The sequence below is a fragment of the Euprymna scolopes genome, chromosome 3 (genome assembly GCF_053919585.1).
Source record: "Euprymna scolopes isolate OS-2025 chromosome 3, ASM5391958v1, whole genome shotgun sequence".
Lineage (NCBI taxonomy): Eukaryota > Metazoa > Mollusca > Cephalopoda > Sepiida > Sepiolidae > Euprymna > Euprymna scolopes.
In genome coordinates, this window is record NC_136484.1 from 33599470 (window position 1) to 33618792 (window position 19323).

Genomic DNA, 19323 nt, shown 5'->3' on the forward strand with positions numbered 1-19323 from the left:
TACGTAAAAACAACGAGTCTCCTTACTTCTACATATTCTACACATTCTTTTATTTACTAAAAACTTTCAAGTCATGATCCGTGATTGCTTACTGGTAACAACAAGCGGGTTTCCTTGGAGTTCGAACGACAGCATGTATCTCCATGTTTCAAGCATTCTCCATTTCTTTCAATAATCATTGCAGATCACTTTGCATTATCAGAACAGACATTTACCATTGATTTACTATTATCGCTAGTATCAATCCTTACTTTTCTCTGGAATTTAAGTGGCAATAACTCTTCCCAAGGTTCCAGTAATAATCGCATAGATGATGAGGGTATGGTTGGTGTTCTCCCCCCCCCCACCGAACCTTTCATCCTTCCTGACGCTTCATCACATATTTTTGGTGGTACCAGCCGTATGATGTTCTTTTAGATGTTTTGTTCTTTACCTATTTAAAACTATCTGTTGCAGATTCGTTGGTTTCCGCATTCAATGGCTTTCCTTAAGATTTCGACTGTTTTCATCATTGCTCTTCATTGTAGAGTATCAATCTTCACTTTTATTCCATATTTTTTTTTCGAAACCTTTTCCAATTTTTGCGGAACTGATACTAGTACCCAATGCAATTTGTTTTTATTCTAGTGATTTTCTTCACGTTTATTCGTATTGTCTTCTTTTTCTATTATCATTATTATTATTATTATTATTATTATTATTATTATTATTATTATTATTGGCTCTCAAGGAGCTTTCACACCGGTTATCAAATATCTCATTGAATACAGCCTGCGGTGTTCCCTGGAAGCTGAGTGACAACAAGTCTCCCAAGATTTTCCAGTACTCTCCACTTCTTTCGATAACATTTGCAAATAAATCTGCATTATCGCAACAGCTGCTTGCCATTGATTTCTCGTTGGCAGTGACCATTGGTATTCACTGGAATTTGAGTGGCAATAAGTCTCCCCAAAGGTCCCAGTTCTCTTCGCACTTATACAGCAGAGGTCTGGTCAGTGCTCACTCCTCTGTCTTTTCTTTTCTCCTTGACGACTTGGCTATTTGGTTTTACTCTTTTGGGCGGGGGCAATGATGTGGTAATGAAGGGATGGGGGTGGGGTTAGAGAACTTATAGGTATGCAGCTTCAATTTTCTAGGTTCCATGTAGCGCTTCATGTTTTGTCTCTGTGACAGTTTGTCTGGTCTACGCTTTTGGTTCTTCTGAGTTAGTCTCCACATTCAAGGGTTTTCCTAAATATTTAAGCTATTTTCATTATTGTTGTTCGTTGTATTTTTCCAGTCATTCATCTGATTCCAATTTCTCCCATTCTTTTTTCAAAGTTTTTCGGGATTATTCCTAGTTCTCCTACTATTATAGGTATTATTTTGATTTTCTTCATCTTCCATATCCCTTTCAGCTCTCTAGCTAGCTTTGTGTATTTGCTCCGTTTCTCCCTTTCTTTGATATTCACCTTGTGGTCAGCTGGAACAGCAAAGTCTACACTTTGGTAGGATTTTTCTTTCTTGTTAATTCTTACGACATCTGGTCTTCTTGCTTGGATGGGTTTATCAGTTTGTATGTTCATGTTCCATAAGATTTTGTGATTCTCGTTTTCAAGTGCTGTTGGCGGCTTATGCTTGTACCACTTGTCTGTGCGTTCGAGATGTAGTTTGCATAATTCCCAGTGTATTGCCCTCCCCACTTGGTCGTGTCCGTTCTTGTATTCTTTTGGGCCAGTTTGCTGCATTCACTTACTATATGGTTTATCGTTCCGTCTCTTCTTCTTCTTCTTCTTCTTCTTCTTCTTCTTCTTCTTCTTCTTCGTTTTCTTCTTTATAATTCTGATATAGAAATAAACTTCGTATTATTCGGATTCATCCTGTTCTCATTCCGAGCGTGATTTTCACAACGTTTCAGTCGATGTAACTTCCAATCTTCTTCAGCTATATCTTGTCGAACTCGGTGATGTTTCTGTCGAACTCGGCAATTTGGACAGAATTTCGAACGGAAATTTATTACTTCACTAGGGTAGAATACTCCCACAAGAATACTCCCATTCTATCAATCATGACTGGATAGAGATCCTAAGTAATTTGCAATTGTATTTTTCAGTCGACTACACGGAGAACAGAACCTTCAACTTTCAGGAAAATTTCACTTTTACAATTGATTTTTCCATGTACTCTAACGACTGCGCCACGGGTCCTTGCAATAATCAATCCTTATCTAAAAAAAATCCATAAAAGAAATAAACTTAAGTTAATTAGCTATGGCTAATTAGAACAATAACTACAGATTTTTGCAGACATAGCCCATTCCCAGAAGAAATACACATTTTAGCATGCATTGTGTCTTATTAAAGTATATATATATGAAAAAAAAAAAAACAAAACAAAAACAACAACAAAAAAAAAACAACCCTCTGGAGAAACAAACATTAATTAGCTTGCATTATAATAAAGAACTTGAAATATTTTCTTGAAATATTTTCTTTCTGTCATCCGTTCTTTTCATTTCTCTCAATAATCCCTAATTTTTTTTTTTTTTTTATCTAATTGCGTTTTTTTTTATATTTTATTTTTTACCAGACTGTTTTTTTTTGCCCCTTTTTGCTGTCTTAAAAAATATTTTCATTTTTACTTCTTGTTTTTAATCGTTTTCTTCCCTGTTATTTTGTTCTTCATGAAAAAAAAAATCCCCTTCAGTGCTTGTATTTCTGTAGCTTTCTTCTTTTAATTGTTTCACTCTAATGTTCTCCCGTTTTATTTCTTTCACTTCTTAAAACTTTCCCATTTCTCACACAATTTCTTTATTTCCATCTTTCAAGATTATTATTTTCGTTTTCTGTTTGTTAGTTGTTTTGTCTCGTTTTCTTTGCGTTTTTATTGCTGGATCGAAAAATTAATGAAGACCTTAAACCTCCTGCCACATAATTCGACGAGAAACCGTTGTTGGGCAAATCTAGTCGTAATGGCGTTCGTAGTCGCTCGCTTCGCCGTCTTGTTCGTATTTTTATATTTTCTTGCTCGAATTTTATTGCTTTATTATTGTTATTGTCGTTAACGTTATTTGTTGATTAATGCCTATTTTGTTGTTTCGGTTTTATTAATTCTGATTTGGTTTGTTTAATTTTATTTCTCGATTCCTCCTGCGTCCATCGTCTGCGTCTTCCATTTTCGCCAGCCTCGGCAGCTGCTCGTAAAACTACGCGAGCGATGACGTCATTGGCAGCCATTATGGCCAACCTGACACTAGTGACAATTAACTGCTATCCACAACACCTAATCATTACATATGAATCATCTTCAATTTGTCGTCCCATCTTTTTTTTTTTTTACTTCCTTGTCCGCCATTCTTTTTTCAATATTTCTTTATCTTTTGCATGTTTGACGTTTTATCGCCTATTTTTCGTGAGGTTACATGTTCTCGCTTTTTTTATTTTATTTTATTTTTTAGTTAATTTTGAAAAAAATCTTAACGATTTATTTTCTATCTTTTTCAGCTATTTATTGCTGAAACACTTCCCCCTCTTTTTATTACGTATCTATCTATCTATCTATCTATCTATCTATCTATCTATCTATCTATCTATCTATCCCTAGATACTTACCCCACTTGATTTCCTCCTCTTTCTATTTTTCTCTCTCTTTCTCTTTCTTTCTATTTCTCTCTCTCTCTCTCTAAATCCTTCCCTATATATTTATTACATTTTCTTCCCTTCCCAATCTATCTATCTATCCCTAGATACTTACCCCACTTGATTCCCTCCTCTTTCTATTTCTCTCTCTTTCTCTTTCTATTTCTCTCTCTTTCTATTTCTGTCTCTCTAAATCCTTCCCTATATATTTATTACACTTTCTTCCCTTCTCTATCTATCTATCTATCTATCTATCTATCTATCTATCTAAACCTCTCTCTATATTAGTTATCCCACTTTCTTTCCTTCCTCTTTCTTTCTCTCTCTCCCTATCTAAATCTCTCCCTATATAGTTATCCCGCGTTCTTTCCCCTTCTCTCTTTGTCTTTCTTTTGTTTCTATTTTCTCTTTCGCGTCTGTCTTTTGTTTGTCTTCTTTTCTTTCCTCACTTTTGAATATCTTCTACAGTATAATTTTTTTCATTTTCTTTTTTTTACTTTTCTTCGAGTTTCCTTCATCCATTCAACGTATTCCTCACTTCATCCGTTCTTCTTTTGCTCTTTCATATTTTGTTACCAAAAACTATGACTTTATCTTCTACACTTTTTCCTTTCCTCTTTAAACCACCATAAATAGGAATGATGCTATTTTAATATGATTCCCAAGTCCGATACAATCCTCGATTCTATTCTGAATTCTCGATTCCGATAAAAAATGCCGACTCCGATTCTTTTAAAATCTTTAAATATTAATCTATGAAGTTGTTTTTTTTTATCTTTTATTTTAGTGCCACCATATAAAAATAAAAAAATGTGCATATATTTTCGAAAACGTAAAGTACATGTTTGGGCGATGATCTATAGATTTTATTTTTGTGGGTAGTTTAAAATTAATAAAACATTTAAAATGAATAAAACATTTAAAATGAATAAAACATTTAAAGTGAATAACACATTTAAAATTAATAAAACATTTAAAATTAATAAAATATTTAAAATTAACAACCCATTTAAAATTAATAAAACATTGAAAATTAATAAAACATTACAAATTAATAAAACATTAAAAATTAATAAAAAGTTTAAAATTAATGAAATATTTAAAATCAATAAACATTTGAAATGAATGGAACATTTAAAATTAATAAAACATTTAAAATTAATAAAATATTTAAAATTAATAAATCATTTAAAATTAATGAAGTATTTAAAATTAATAAAACATTTAAAATTAATAAATCATTTAAAATTAATGAAGTATTTAAAATTAATAAAACATTTAAAATTAATAAATCATTTAAAAATAATAAAACATTGAAAATTAATAAAACATTACAAATTAATAAATCATCTAAAATTAATAAAATATTTAAAATGAATAAAACATTTAAAATGAGTAAAACATTTAAAATTAATAAAACATTTAAAATCAATAAGACATTTATTATTTTATTATTTCTAAAAGCAATAGGAAATCAAATTAAAACGTAATGAAAAGAATCATTTTTGACACCCAAAAATAGTCATAATTTTTCCGATTCCGATATCGATTCCGATGCCCCAATATGTCAAATGTTTTCGATTCCAGATTTTAAATGTGATTAATCGTCCCAACACTAATTATAAATCGTAGCTCTAACTACTCCTACCTCTTTTTCTCAATTACTTCACTTCTATTTTATTTTTTATTTTCTTGCTTTTCATTCGATTCCTTTAAGTATCACTTTTCTAGTCTATCTTCAAATGTTTTCTTGTCTTTTTTAAAAAATTGTTCTGTCTTTTTTTTTTACTTTTTAAAATTTTCTATTGGCCTTTGTCTATCACCTTTCTATTTGTTTCTTCTTCTTCTTCTTTTTTCTATTTTACCTTCATTCTATACTGTATCTAAAATGCACTTTTGCAGAAATCCACTTCTCACCCTCTTTCATCTGCACGTTTCTCATTGGAGTTTATACCTGTTGTGTCTGTGTCAATAACAGCACGAACGCAGAAAGTAAAGGTAAAACAAATATATTAAGACGAAAAGATAATACATATTTACAAAGGTGCAGTTGTACTGCAGTTGGAAGATTTTCCGGCAGAGGGCGTGTTAAAAAGTCTTTCATGGAGCAACCGGCACATGCGTCTTGCCTATCCGGCGGTCGAACACAGCTCCCCGGTCTTGCTGACTTGATACCTTTATCTATATCTTGTTCACCCACGTATGCTAATTAGTGGGCGTCTCCACAACAATACCAAACATAGATTGCGGTTGTCTTTTCTTGTTTTTTTTTTTTTTTAAAGACTTGTATAGATCAGCGAAATTGTATACTCAATCAATGACCCTTAATGATCACCTGAGCCAGCCTTTATAAACTCAAATACGAAGTTTCCCCGATCATTTTTCCAATTTTCACTACTACAGTTGACGTCGATTAACAGTTTGATGTATCATGCCTAATTGTAAGCAGAGCTGATCTTTCTACAACGGAAATAGCCAGATTTTTTTTTAGATGAAAATTGATAAATCGTATTATTTGAATCCTTTGGACTAATGATCTCATCTTGAGTGTTATTTGCATGACGTTTGGATCGATGTAACCTCCAATCTTTTTAAGGTGTGTTTTGTCAAACTCGAGAATCTTTCTAACGAACTCATGAATCTGCATGAAATGTTGAACAAAACCCTTTATTTAATCCACGGAGGTAGCATGTTCTAATTCTTTCAGCTATATCTATGTAGAAGTGCTGAATAATTCGAAATTGTATTTTGAGTGCTGCCCGCACTGAGTAGTTCTCTAGAGAAGTGTAACTTACAACTGAATTTGTCTAAGATTCGACAAAACTTCTCAGAGCTAAATATAATATATTTAAAACTTTAACGGAGGATAAGCCTAATAGATTCTTAAGGTTAGGAGGTTACTTAAAAATTCAGAACCACTTCCATTGTGCTCTCAATAAAAACGTTATACATATGATTTTTTTTTTACTTACATTTACCTCAAACAAAGCATATTGCCACTTGGACGTAAGGTACTACTGATTGGGACCATGCATAAGAAAGATTAAGCTGTTGGTTTATATTACATTTGAACTTCTGCATATCAGTACAGTTTTTGAAGCAGGCAGTAGGAAGACAATTTCAAAGTCTAACTGTTCTAGGGAAGAAGCTATTTGAGTAGAAAACTTTCTGGCATTTAGGAACCTCAACAGTGAAGGGGTGTGATTTTGTTGCTAAACGGGTTTATTGGGGATATGTACGTCGAGGGGACACAAGTGTAATGAGTTCATCAGAGCACATTCCATTAAAATACTTGTAAAACAGGCAAAGGGATGCAGCATAGCGGCAATGGGATAAGGGTATAGAGCCTAGTTAAAGTGGAACCTATTAGATTGCAGACCCTTTTTTGGACCCTATCTAAGAGAGAGAGAGAGAGAGAGAGAGAGAGAGAGAGAGAGAGAGAGAGAGAGACTAGTGGTAGATGCTCCAGTACAGATGTGGCAACACTACACTATACATGGGCGAATGGTGGCCTTATAGAGGTACAGGATACTCTCAGGTGTGAGGAGGTTTATAGCAGCAGCCTTCGCAATGTCTTTAATGTATTTGTTCCAGTTCATATTTCCTGTGAATGTTAAGCCGAGGAGTTTGAAAGAAAAATTCTCAGGTAGGGTGTTATTTGTCATGGATATCGGTGGTTGGAGAGGTTTCTTGCAATTGTTAAAGGAGAGCAGCTTAGTCTTACTAGCATTAAGTGTCATTATCAATTTATGTCCCCGTTCAACTACGATCTGGAGGTCATTTTCTAATGATTCAGCAATTGCCTTGGATTTGTGTACATTCGTTCTTCCCTCATACATGTTATAGAGCGTTATATCATTAGCAAATATACCCATCTCGGACTCAATATTATCGGGGAGGTCATTGATGAATATTAGGAATGGTAGTGGTCCAAGGATCGACATTGAGGCACTCCCACATTACTGTTATGAACGTCCATCAATGACAACCTGGATGATCATATTGTCTACAAAAGATCTAATTACATTTAGTATTCATCCAATTATACCATATGGTTTGATTTTCATTAGCAGTCCTTCATGCCCGACATTGTCAAAGACATTGGATATATCGAGGGTTACAGGCCTGACTTCACCTGCTTTATCCAGTGCATGGATGACTGTCAAAATATTTGCAGTAAAAAGACATTTCCTAAATCGGTACTGTTTGTCAGAAAAAAAATTAGCTTTTGCAAGGTGGTGGATGAGTGCTTCATTGATTAGCGTCTCGAAGATTTTAGCGAAGAGGGGGAAGAGATTACAGGGCGATAATTGAGAGGGTCGGCCCTTTCGCCGGAATTCTTGTACACTGGTACTAAGAGGACATCTTCCAGCAATTAGGAAAGCAGGATTCAGCAAGTCATTTGGAAAGTACGGGGGCTAGCTCAGCTGAGCATTTGGGAATTAGTATAGCAGGAATGAGATCAGGCCCACTCGCCTTGGAGGTGCCTTAGTTGTTTATGAGATCGTGGACATGTGAAGGGATGATTTTCAGATCATCTATTGTGGCTTCTGTTCGTATAGGGAAAGTTTTAAGGAAGTTGTTTGTTGGCTCTAGTGTGGAGTTAGAGGCGAATCGCCGAGCAAGTAGTTCCGCCTTTTCTGGTGGTTGGATAGTGGGGAATTTACGGATTGTCCTTTATTCACTACACTATTATTAATATTTATATTTCATGAGTCTAGGATATATTTGAAGTCTCATAACCCGTGTAGGATTGTGCTTGAAGATTCAGGATACCTACAGAAAATGGACTCTGATTTATGAAAGTATAATAGTTTATGAAAAGGAAGGGTTATAAAGAGATAGCTTCGAATTTGGGGGTATAAAAACCAAAGCAAAATATGATGAAAGTAAAAATAAAATAGATAAACTCCATAATTTATTATACCATACCTGATCACACTGAAACACTTATCACAATATTCTGTCGATCTATATTAAAAAACCTTGTTAAACTTTGTGACATATTTCAATTCTATGGAGGTCAGGTGCGAACGAACACCCCATAATTTTAATATACCATATTTCTTCAATCTGAAACATAATTATAAAAGTATACGCAGATAGATATCAAAAGTCTTTATTAAAGTTTGTGCCTATTTCCATTGTATGGAGGCTAGGCGCGAACGCAGACCCCACAATTATATTATACCATCCCTATTTAAGTTAAAACATACTTATCAAAATATTCTTATGCACATCTATATCAAAAATACTTGTAAACGTTTTTTTATAATTTTTAAATTTTTTATTTCCATACTTTGTGGACCAGGCGCGAATGCAGACCCCACAATTTTAATGAATCACCGTTCTGCCAGATCAAACATACCCATTCCTGTGTCTCGATACATCTATCATTATATGTAATCAGTTTTTCTTACAAAAGTCAACCATATAGGAGCCTATTCGAGACCACACACACACACACACACACACACACACACACACACACAGAACTTTATATCATATATATATATATATATATATATATATATATATATATATATATATAGAGAGAGAGAGAGAGAGAGAGAGAGAGAGAGAAAGAGAGAGAGAGAGAGAAACAGACAGACAGACAGACAGACAGACAGAAGGCGAGAAAGAGAAAGAGAGTGAGGATGAGAGAGACAGGAATGAAAGGTATTGATTTCGGCTATATAGATTAAATAAAAGAAGTGCAGTACAACCCCGGATACGGTGGGCCTAGGGTACATTTTTTTTTCAGGGTACGATGTAGAGTACGATGTTTTTCCGGCCCCTGGTTACGATATTTGCCCCGCCTTACGATGTTATTTATAATGTTATTTGATTATATACATGTGTATTATATACTGTACTGTATTTTGTTGCTAATTTTTAATACCGTATCTCGGGGTTCTACTGTAGAAAAATGAAGGGCAAGAAAGAGAAAGGGAGAGGGGGAGAGTGGAGAAGAAAGAGTGCGAGATAGATAGGCAGACAGACAGATAGATAGACAGATAGATAGATAGGCAATGAGTAGGCGATAATGATATGATCTCTAGAAGACTGAAAGGAAGATTTTTAGAGAGATAGAGATAGATAGATAGATAGATAGATAGAGAGAGAGAGAGAGAGAGAGAGAGAGAGAGAGAGAGAGAAATCGGAGAAGGGAGTGAAAGGTAAAATAAAAGGAAACTATAAAAATAAACAATGTTCATCAGAATGCATATAGGAAGTGCCAGTGAGATGATTGAGTGCGCAAGAGAGAGAGAGAGAGAGACAGAGACAGAGAGAGAGAGAGAAAAAGAGAGAGAGAGAGAGAAAGAGAGGGGGGGGGAGATATTTCAGTAACACATTAAAAATCTTGAGAAGAACGCAAAGAGACTTCGTACAAATTTGATGACAATAAGACAGGAACGAAAATGTATTAAAAAATCGATCGAAAAAAAAAAAAAATCACAACCGAAAATATTCATCGACCAATACAAACAACACTTCGACATTTTCAATATCTTTGAAAACGAAACAAAATAAACCAAAAATACACACGCCTTCACATAAAACAACAACAAAAACGAATAAAAAACACAGTTAATGAAATCTAACAACCGAAAGCGATAACATTAAGTGTAAGAGCTTCAAGAAGACGAAAAAGTGGATGAAGTAGAAAGAAAAGAAGTAAAGATAGCAATAGAAGTAGTAGTAGTAGTAGTAGTAGAAAAAGAAGAAGTCGAAGAGGAAGAAAAAGAAGAGAAAGCAGAAACAGAAGAAGAGACAGAAGAAGAGAAAGTAGAAGACGAAGCAAAAGATAAAGTAAAAAAAATAAAGTAAAAGTAGTAGTGGAAGGAAAAGAAGACGAAATAAGTAACAGATGAAGAAAAAAAATGTAAAGGTAGTAGAAGAAGAAGTAGTAGAAGAAGAAGTAGAAGAAGAAAATGAAGAAGTATCAGAAGAAGAAGAAGTAGAAGAAAAAGAAGAAGTGATAAACAAAAATAAAATAGTAAAAATAGTAGAAAAAGAATAAGAGGAGGAAGAAGAAAAAGAAGCAGTAGACGAAAAAGTACATAGAGTAAAAAAAAACGTAAAGGTAGTAGAGGAAAAAGAAGGCGAGGAAGAAGAAAAGTAGAAGATTAAGTAGAAAAACATAGGTAGTAGAAGAGGAAGAAGAAAAGGATGTAGAAGACGAAAAAGTAGAAGCAGAAGAAAAGTAAAAAATAGAAGAGGAAAAAGATAACGTTGAATAAGAATAACTAGGAGTTGTAGAAGTAGAAAAAATACATGCAGAAGAAAAAGAAAAAAGAGGACGAAAAGGAAGAATATTAGAGGAAGAAGAACAGAAGTCAAGTCGGAATGAAGAACATAGATAATAGAAAAAACAATATCAGATGAAAAAAATGAAGAAGTTAAAAGTTAAAAAAAAGAAGATAAAGAATAAAAAAAAGTAGAAGAATTACGAAAAAATAGAAGAAAAAATGTCAAAGTCGGAAAAGAAAAGAAAGAAAAATTTGAAGAATAGCCCCAGAAGGAAACGGCTGATAGCACCTCACGATGATGTGGGGCGAACTGAGGCGGTCATGTTTTCTAGACACGTACCGAACAAGATGAAATTTAATTTCAATGCAAATAAATCAGTTTGTCTAACAGTATGAAGTGAGGCAGATGACTGAAAGAGTGGAGCGGGTGTCAGTTCTCGTTTCGGCTGATCCAGACCCCCTTTTCTCTCCATTGCCCCAACACACAAAAAAGAACCCCCCTCTCTTTACCACTCGCTTCTGCCATAAAAATTTCCATTTTCTCCCTGCACTCTGTACGATCGTCGAAGAGGTTTTCACTAACAAGGTTGCCAAGATTATCCATTGATTTCTATCTGTCAATCCCTCTTTCATTCATTGATTCATTCATTGATTCATTCGTTCGTTCCTTCTTTCTTTCGCTCTGTCTTTGTCTGTCTGTCTGTTTGTCTGTCTGTCTCTCTCTCTCTCGCTTACGATAAGCAGAATTTTCCGCATTTCATTTTTGTGAGAATTCGTCAGGCTATTGCATGGAATCGATGTTACTTCGTGTTTTCATATATTCACGTGGAACTCGGTTTGGTAGTCAGCCAATCAGTTTCTTTGTAATTCACTCATCCATTTATCGAAGCCAATATATATATATATATATATATATATATATATATATATATATATATATATATATATATATAAAGGAGATTAGAACAATAGTCTAAAGAGCAGAGTGTATTTTAATGTAATAGTAAAATTACTAATTTAATTAAAATACAGGGAAAGAAAAAGTGCTCGTTGTAATTTAGATATATAATAAGCTCGATAGGTAAATATCCTAGAGCTAATTTGATATTCAATAATGTGATTGATAATTTAAAATTCAAATTCGAATTAAATTAAAAATCCGTTTCACAAGAAGAAACAACAACAAAATCAATAATTTGTACTATCGTTTCGGAAAACAATGTTTTTATTGTGGTAGACATTAAGCCACGGACAATAATTTTTACATATAGTATTTTTAACAAACAAAGTTTCCTCATCAGCAAAGTATTGGGAAAGGTTTTAAATATATGTAAAAGACACCATAAATAAAGCTAGCATTAAAAGTATAGGCAGATGTATCTGGAAAAAATTAAAATAAAGGTATGCATTTACTTGATAAGAAAATTAATATGGGTTAAAGATAGAAATAAAATAGAATAAAATTATAAATCTGAATTTGGTTTAAATATAATATTATAATAATATATTTCTAATAAAATTCATAGACACCCACACACACACACACATATATACATATATATATATACATGCACACATACATACATATATGTATAAATATATATAATTATTTACCTTTTAATTCTTCGCCTTTTGAAATCAGCAATTAAGGTCAAATCATTCATATGGATGTTTATTGTAGCTTTCCAACTTATGAAATGATAAATTTTCAAAAAGAATGCTAATGGAATATTTTATATCGGTTAGCATACGTTTGATTAAAACGCTAAATTTAAAACTGAAGAAAGAAAGGGGAAGATAATCTTATTTCTTTAATTAAACAATGCAAGGACGATAATTAGTGTTCAACTTAATTTATTAAGGAATAATAAATCAAGCAAACAATATATTATAATATATTTTGAAATTATTGAATTTAATATTTGATAATTTATTTATTTATTGAAATCAAAAAATATATCATAGGTTAAGAATATATTTCAATAATATATAATAATGGTCGATATATTAGATCAATTAATAATAACAATAATATTGATGATCAAAATTTTTTATTAATAAGCATGTCAGGTTATAGTTTAATTTTCATATTGAATATTAATAAGTAACATTTTTAATGATTTAAGGTGGTTTATATTTATTAAATTTAAACTAACGTTTATGACTGCATGCGAAAATAAGTTCTTATCTTGAATTTAATAGGGTGGTTCTATTTTTTATATCTTCATATTTTAAATTTTTTAGAGTCTGTTTTGTACACAGTGCACAGAATTTATCTCCTGGTTTGTATGCTTTGTAAGACCCTATTATTTGCCATTTCAAATTGAAAGAAATATTGTTATCCTTGAGTCGCCAAATATGCTTGGATAGGGTAGTTTGGTTTAACAGGGAGTGATTTTTAAATGAATATTTGTGCGTTGAAATTCTATGTTTTATAAAGCCAGATGTGGAACCAAAATATATTGCCTCTTGTTTAGTGCAATTATTTTCCGGTAGATTAGGTGTTGGATTATTATATGGTGGGTTGGTTTGTATTTGATTGGTAGATTGGTTAAAGTTGGTGTTTAATCTGGTGGTTGAGTTATGGTTGCTATTAAATTCATTTAGATTTAGGGGTTTTGATACTGTGCAGCTATAGACTACATTTTTTATTTTACATGAGCCTTGTAGGGGACATTTATTTTTTCTTCTACAGTTACAGCCTGCTATATTTTGTATAATTGTATTTTGTAGTTTATTAATTTTTTTATTGTTAGAACTAATTATATTTTGATGAAGGTTTAGCATAGTAGAGTAAGACACTTTGATTGTATTCTTATTGAATATTTTATTATATCTATGGGGGCTTTAAAGTTTCTATCCAATATTTTTTAAAAATTCTCTGGCTAAGTTTGTCTCAAGATTTTTGGAATATGGAGGGTTGAAGCATTGAAGCATATATATATATATATATATATATATATATATATATATATATATATATATATATATATATATATATATATATATATATATAACAGACCTCTCGGCGTATTTATTAAAAGAGACAATTCTCTATCGATTATTATATTAAACCTAATATTTAGTAGTAAAATAAAAACTAAAAAATATAAATGACTTGGGTGCTATCAGGTAGAATTAAAACCAAAACATACTACTCTCCATCCTCGTTCCTTAGCCTCTAAATCATTCTATTACACACATAATATATATATATATATATGTATATATATATATATATATATATACACTAATAAATCTGTCATCACTTTTTTAAAAGATGGCGTCGTCCGATCGTCAAAGACAAGATTCAAGCTATCAAACAGGCATATATATTCAACCTATCAAACAGGCATATATATATATATATATATATATATATATATATATATATATATATATATATATATATATATATATATATATATATATAACACCACAGCAAAGTATAAGGCAAAAAGAATCGCGTGAGTATGTTAAGATCTTGACATCATTTTCTACGGATATTTTTTCAGAAATTCAAAAAGCTGAACATCAGTGTTTTCCTTTGCTTTCACATGGTCGTGTAAGAGCCGGATCAATATGTTTAATGACAATCAAACTTATTTGAATGCATTACAAAGCAACTCTGCTGAGCACTAGCTGACAGCCTGCAGTTGCCTGGTCGTAAAATAAGCTTAAATATATTCAAATTTATGCACATTTCATATTTATCATTATAAGGCTAATTAGCTATTGGTTTTTATATTGTACCCTGTATATACTAGTGATTTCAAAAGTTTAAAAGAATATGGTTTGAGTGCATTCAGTTAAAATCGAAGCCAAAACACTTAACTCTCTAGTGGTGTTCGCAACCATCCGAGTTAACGACATGTATATAAAAACTTTACAAATTAACGTAGTTAAAAGCATAAATGTATACTTGCTCATACGTAGGGCATACACATTACGGAGTGTCACACCTGCCAAGTAAAAATATTGTAATTTCGATCCCTTAGCAGATATATTCGGCTGAAACCAAAATCATTTTGTTCTACAGGTCCGATATATAAAGTTTCAAGTCTATAGACCGAAAATTGACAGAGCAGTTTGGTGGAGACCGTTCCTCAGATAAAAATAGAGATTTACTCTAAATGCAGCTTCAAATGTGATGCAATTATGCATAATGTAGAAAATATGCACAAATAGAAATGTACATAATAGTGAAATGGAACTAATCACCCAATAAGTAAACAGAGTAAAAATTAAAAGTGAATTAATAAAACTTAGTTTTTAAAGGAATATGCAAATTAGTTTTCCTTTTTGAAGTTGCTGGTATATTAACGACTAAGTATATAACGAAGTTGTATTCACTTTAAAAATTAAAAAGTGGGCTTTTAATAGTACTGTCAGTGCGACAAACAATGCAACTTTATATATATGTAGATGCCAGGTCTATAAAGATTTGATACAAACCAACATCTTATTTAAGACACTTCTTTTGGATTAGTCCAACGAAAAAGATCACGCCAACTGTTCACCTACCATTCCTGGAACCAGATTAAGATTCTGAAAGAATATCATTGAGAATATTATATTGTAATCGAAAAAAATGTTGCACCTGAACTACCACGCCCAGTGAGTCTATCTTACAGGCGTTACCCAACCATCCCTAGTGCTACAAGATGAGGATATGTGAAGATATTGGCTCCCTGGCGCAAGATTCGCCAGACATTGATGCTATTGATTTTTTTCGCCTTCCCCTTTACATGTTCTACAAAGGTAAAAGGAAAACAACAACAACAACAACAACAACAACAACAACAACAACAACAACAACAACAACAACAACAGCAACAACAACAACAACAACAACAACAACAACAACAACAACAACAACGATCTTTTATCTATAAAACAACCAAACGATATATCTCCACGAATTGGAGATATAAAGAATTTGAAGCATAAACACCTTTTCAAAATTACTGGATACAACATTAAATAATCACCAAAGGGTTGGCATGCCGTAAAACAAAACAAACTAAACTCCAAGGATACATATTTGAAACATTAAAAACATTTTCAAAATTACTAGATCCGATAGTAAAACCCCCCAAAAGAGCTGACATACCGTAAATCAAAACCACCAAACCAAACCATACCACTCTTGTTCAAGATCAACATTAATGCATCTACCCAATTCTATGGTATCTATGATATGTCCTCAATACTCCATGAATGCTGCAAAATATTTGGAAAAACCGTCACCACAAGATTTAAATGTCTCTGAAGTTAATCCATTCATCTTATGAAATTTTCCATTATTTAAGTTTCATATATCTTTCTGAACTTGTGTTTCCGAGTGAATATCATTCACTTAATTTTTTTATTGATCCCAATGATATAGACACAATGCACTGCGTATCTACCATAAATTGTCTATTGAGAAGTTCATAAAAGTGATTACGCCATCTGGAGATACTATCCAGGGTATCCCTCAACAATTCCGTACCAACATTTGGAGCGTATTGGTTTTATATGTGAGCTAGTTGAACCAAACACCTCATTTCGTAGACTGTATACATTTACTATATGTGGCATAATCGCGTTGACACACCAGTTCTCATCAGATCACCGAAGTTAAGCAACGGCGAGCCTGGTTAGTACCAGATGGGTGACCATTTGGGAATTCTAGGCGCTGCATGTCCTCTCCGCTTATCTCGGCATTTGTTTCTAGTCGTCTTGTACACTTCACTTGCCACTGGTATTTAACAATGTCAACTCAGGAGAGTAGTGGTTGGAGATTGCGCGCCTCCAGCCAATAAAACTTTCACGCGCAAGCACCCCTTCGTGGGTAACCATAGTCTGTCAAAGACTGAGGAAGCCCTTGTTATACATTTGCTGCAGCAGAATAGTTTTATATTATACTTATACTATATTTATATTTTGTTGTGGTCTCTTTTATTGCCATTAAAGATTGACAGCCTGTCTTGTATATAAAACATATTTTCACATAACTTTCCACGTGTAACCACGCCTATCTCTCGAATTGGACATTTAAAAAACAACACCGTTGATAACACCGAACGGGTCTTGTGTTTCTTAATGGCATCATGCCACGAGGAATAAAAAAGATGGAGTAAAACTGTGTCTATTCTGACGAAGACGTGATTACGTCTAAAAGTTCGATTTATATACAAACTAGCAGGGAAACCCGACGTTGCCCGGGATTGAATGATGACCAACAAATATTTAATACTCCTATATTTTTATTGTCATCGAAACCCGTGAAATCATCCAGGAGAAAGCTTCACATGCCTCCATGCAGTAATTTAGTCCAAAATATATGTTATCCTACATTGCACTCTAAAAGAATCTACTGTTTCTTTTATAAAATTATTTTATATAAACTTTCTTCCAGTTAACGAAAAAAAACATTAAGAAATTTACGTGTGGGGTTTGAATCTATAGACCACGCCATGCAAAAAAAAAAACAAAACAAAAAAAAAACAAACAAAAAAACACACACGTAAATTATGAAGTCTTATAAAATTCTTTGCATTAAATGGAAAAAAAAATTACGTGCGGAGTTTGAACCTACAGACCACGTCATGCTAAAAAAAGCAAGAAAACAAACAAAAAACCCCAAAGAAACAAAAAAACAAAAACACGCTATCAACTTACCCACAGTAGAATTTTCACGGCCCGTTATTCTATCATTGTTGCTAAGCGACGATATGGAAAAATATCTTTACCGATGATAGATAAATTAAAATAACGGTTTCGGTTATCGATTATCGGTAATTATCGGGGGTATTCTAAGACAAAACTTTACTAAGCTCATTGCCAGACTTATACACTAACGTTCCATAAATTTTAAAGAAAATCTGTTCAGCCGTTTCGAAGTCTATAAGGAAGGAACTCACACAAAGACCAAGTTGCATTTGTATAATTGTAGATAAATGTTTATTCATTTAAAAAAAATCTGCGTTGAATTCGCTTACTAAACTTGCATTTTGTAATATGTTGTTTAACCTCAAACGCCTTAGTGCAGATATCTAAAGTTGCGAATTCATTGCTTTCATTTATTTCGGACAAATCAACTGATTCTGTTGTTGGCATTGGTTTCTCCGATATTTTTCTAGTTGGAATTCTTTCTAGAAAAAAAAAACACATCGGGTTTATACAGGAGAGACCACGTAAAGGTTGTCAATATTCTAAGGGAAGTGTTTAAGTGGAACGAAGTGGGTTCGATCGATACTTCCTCCAAATTTACTAATTAGAAAATTCGGCACAACTCGTACACTATAATAACGAAATTAGAAATTTTTAATACTAGCATTTCAGCCCGGCGTTGCCCGGGTGTTTGGATGTGTATGTTGAGCAAAAAAAGAAAGTAGTAGTAAGAAGGCAGGCTCGAACCCGTACCGCAAAGGATGAAAAGAACGGGGTAAAACCTAACGTTTATGCTGTTACGACCACCGCCAAACCGGAAGCGACATTTAAAAAAAAAGGCTAGACAATTTAAAGGAGAGGATAACTTACAAAAATATCGGCGAAAAAAGTGACCCCCCCTGTAGAAAAGTGCCTTGTTGAAGGGGAAGATATTAATGTTTTTAGCCAATTTTTCGATATTTGTCGTATGATAGGTCGAACTTTAAAACGATACTAATCTTGGTAAAATCCGTCGCCTCTATTGAAAGTTTAAGGCAGATATGCAAACAGGCATACATACATTTATATATTGGTAACTAAAAATTTTCGACCCCAACTGATAAAAAAGCTTGCCCTATCTCTGAATACTCTTTATGTAAAATTTCAAATATTTAGACCAGAAATTGTCTGAGTAATTTGGAAGAGACTGCAGAGGTCAATTTTTTAAAAAACTTTGACCCCTATTATGACCCCTTAAAATTTATTGTTTTGGGCTCAAATCAAGTTATTAAGTTAGATCCATGTCCAAGGAACCTATATCTAAAATTTCAAGTGCGAAATTAGAAATTTTTAATATTAAATTTCAAGGCAAACAAATGGTCTTTACTTAATTGTCATGCTAAAATAATGCGTAAAACTTTGGCGATTTTACACAAGAATTTGGAGATGCCTAATGTTCTACTTCTTTTCTTTAACTGAATGCTAAATTCTTAAATCAAACAGCCAAAGAAATTCAAATTTTTAATATTGAATTTCAAGACAACCTAATGGTCTCTACTTAATTGCCATGTTACAGTAATGAATATATATAAAAAAAAATACGAAAAATGATATGGTGGAATAAAATTATTAACGAAAACATTTTCTGTCGAAAATTAGCGAAAATGAAATGTTTGGCTAAAAATAAGACAAGACACCGGAGAGTCTCAAAGGGGGATAAATAGCGCGCAACAATTGCCAATTTTTCAAATAAATTGTGCATTTTGTTTGTTTTTAGCATAACTGAGTTACTTCCCTTGTCACGTGTTTCTTAAGAA

At 32.8% G+C, this 19323-nt stretch overlaps 1 pseudogene; it reads left to right on the top strand.

Annotated features, from left to right (window-relative positions):
• Window positions 1-16442: 16442 nt before the first annotated feature.
• Window positions 16443-16559, top strand: LOC145263668 (5S ribosomal RNA; annotated as a pseudogene).
• Window positions 16560-19323: the final 2764 nt, after the last annotated feature.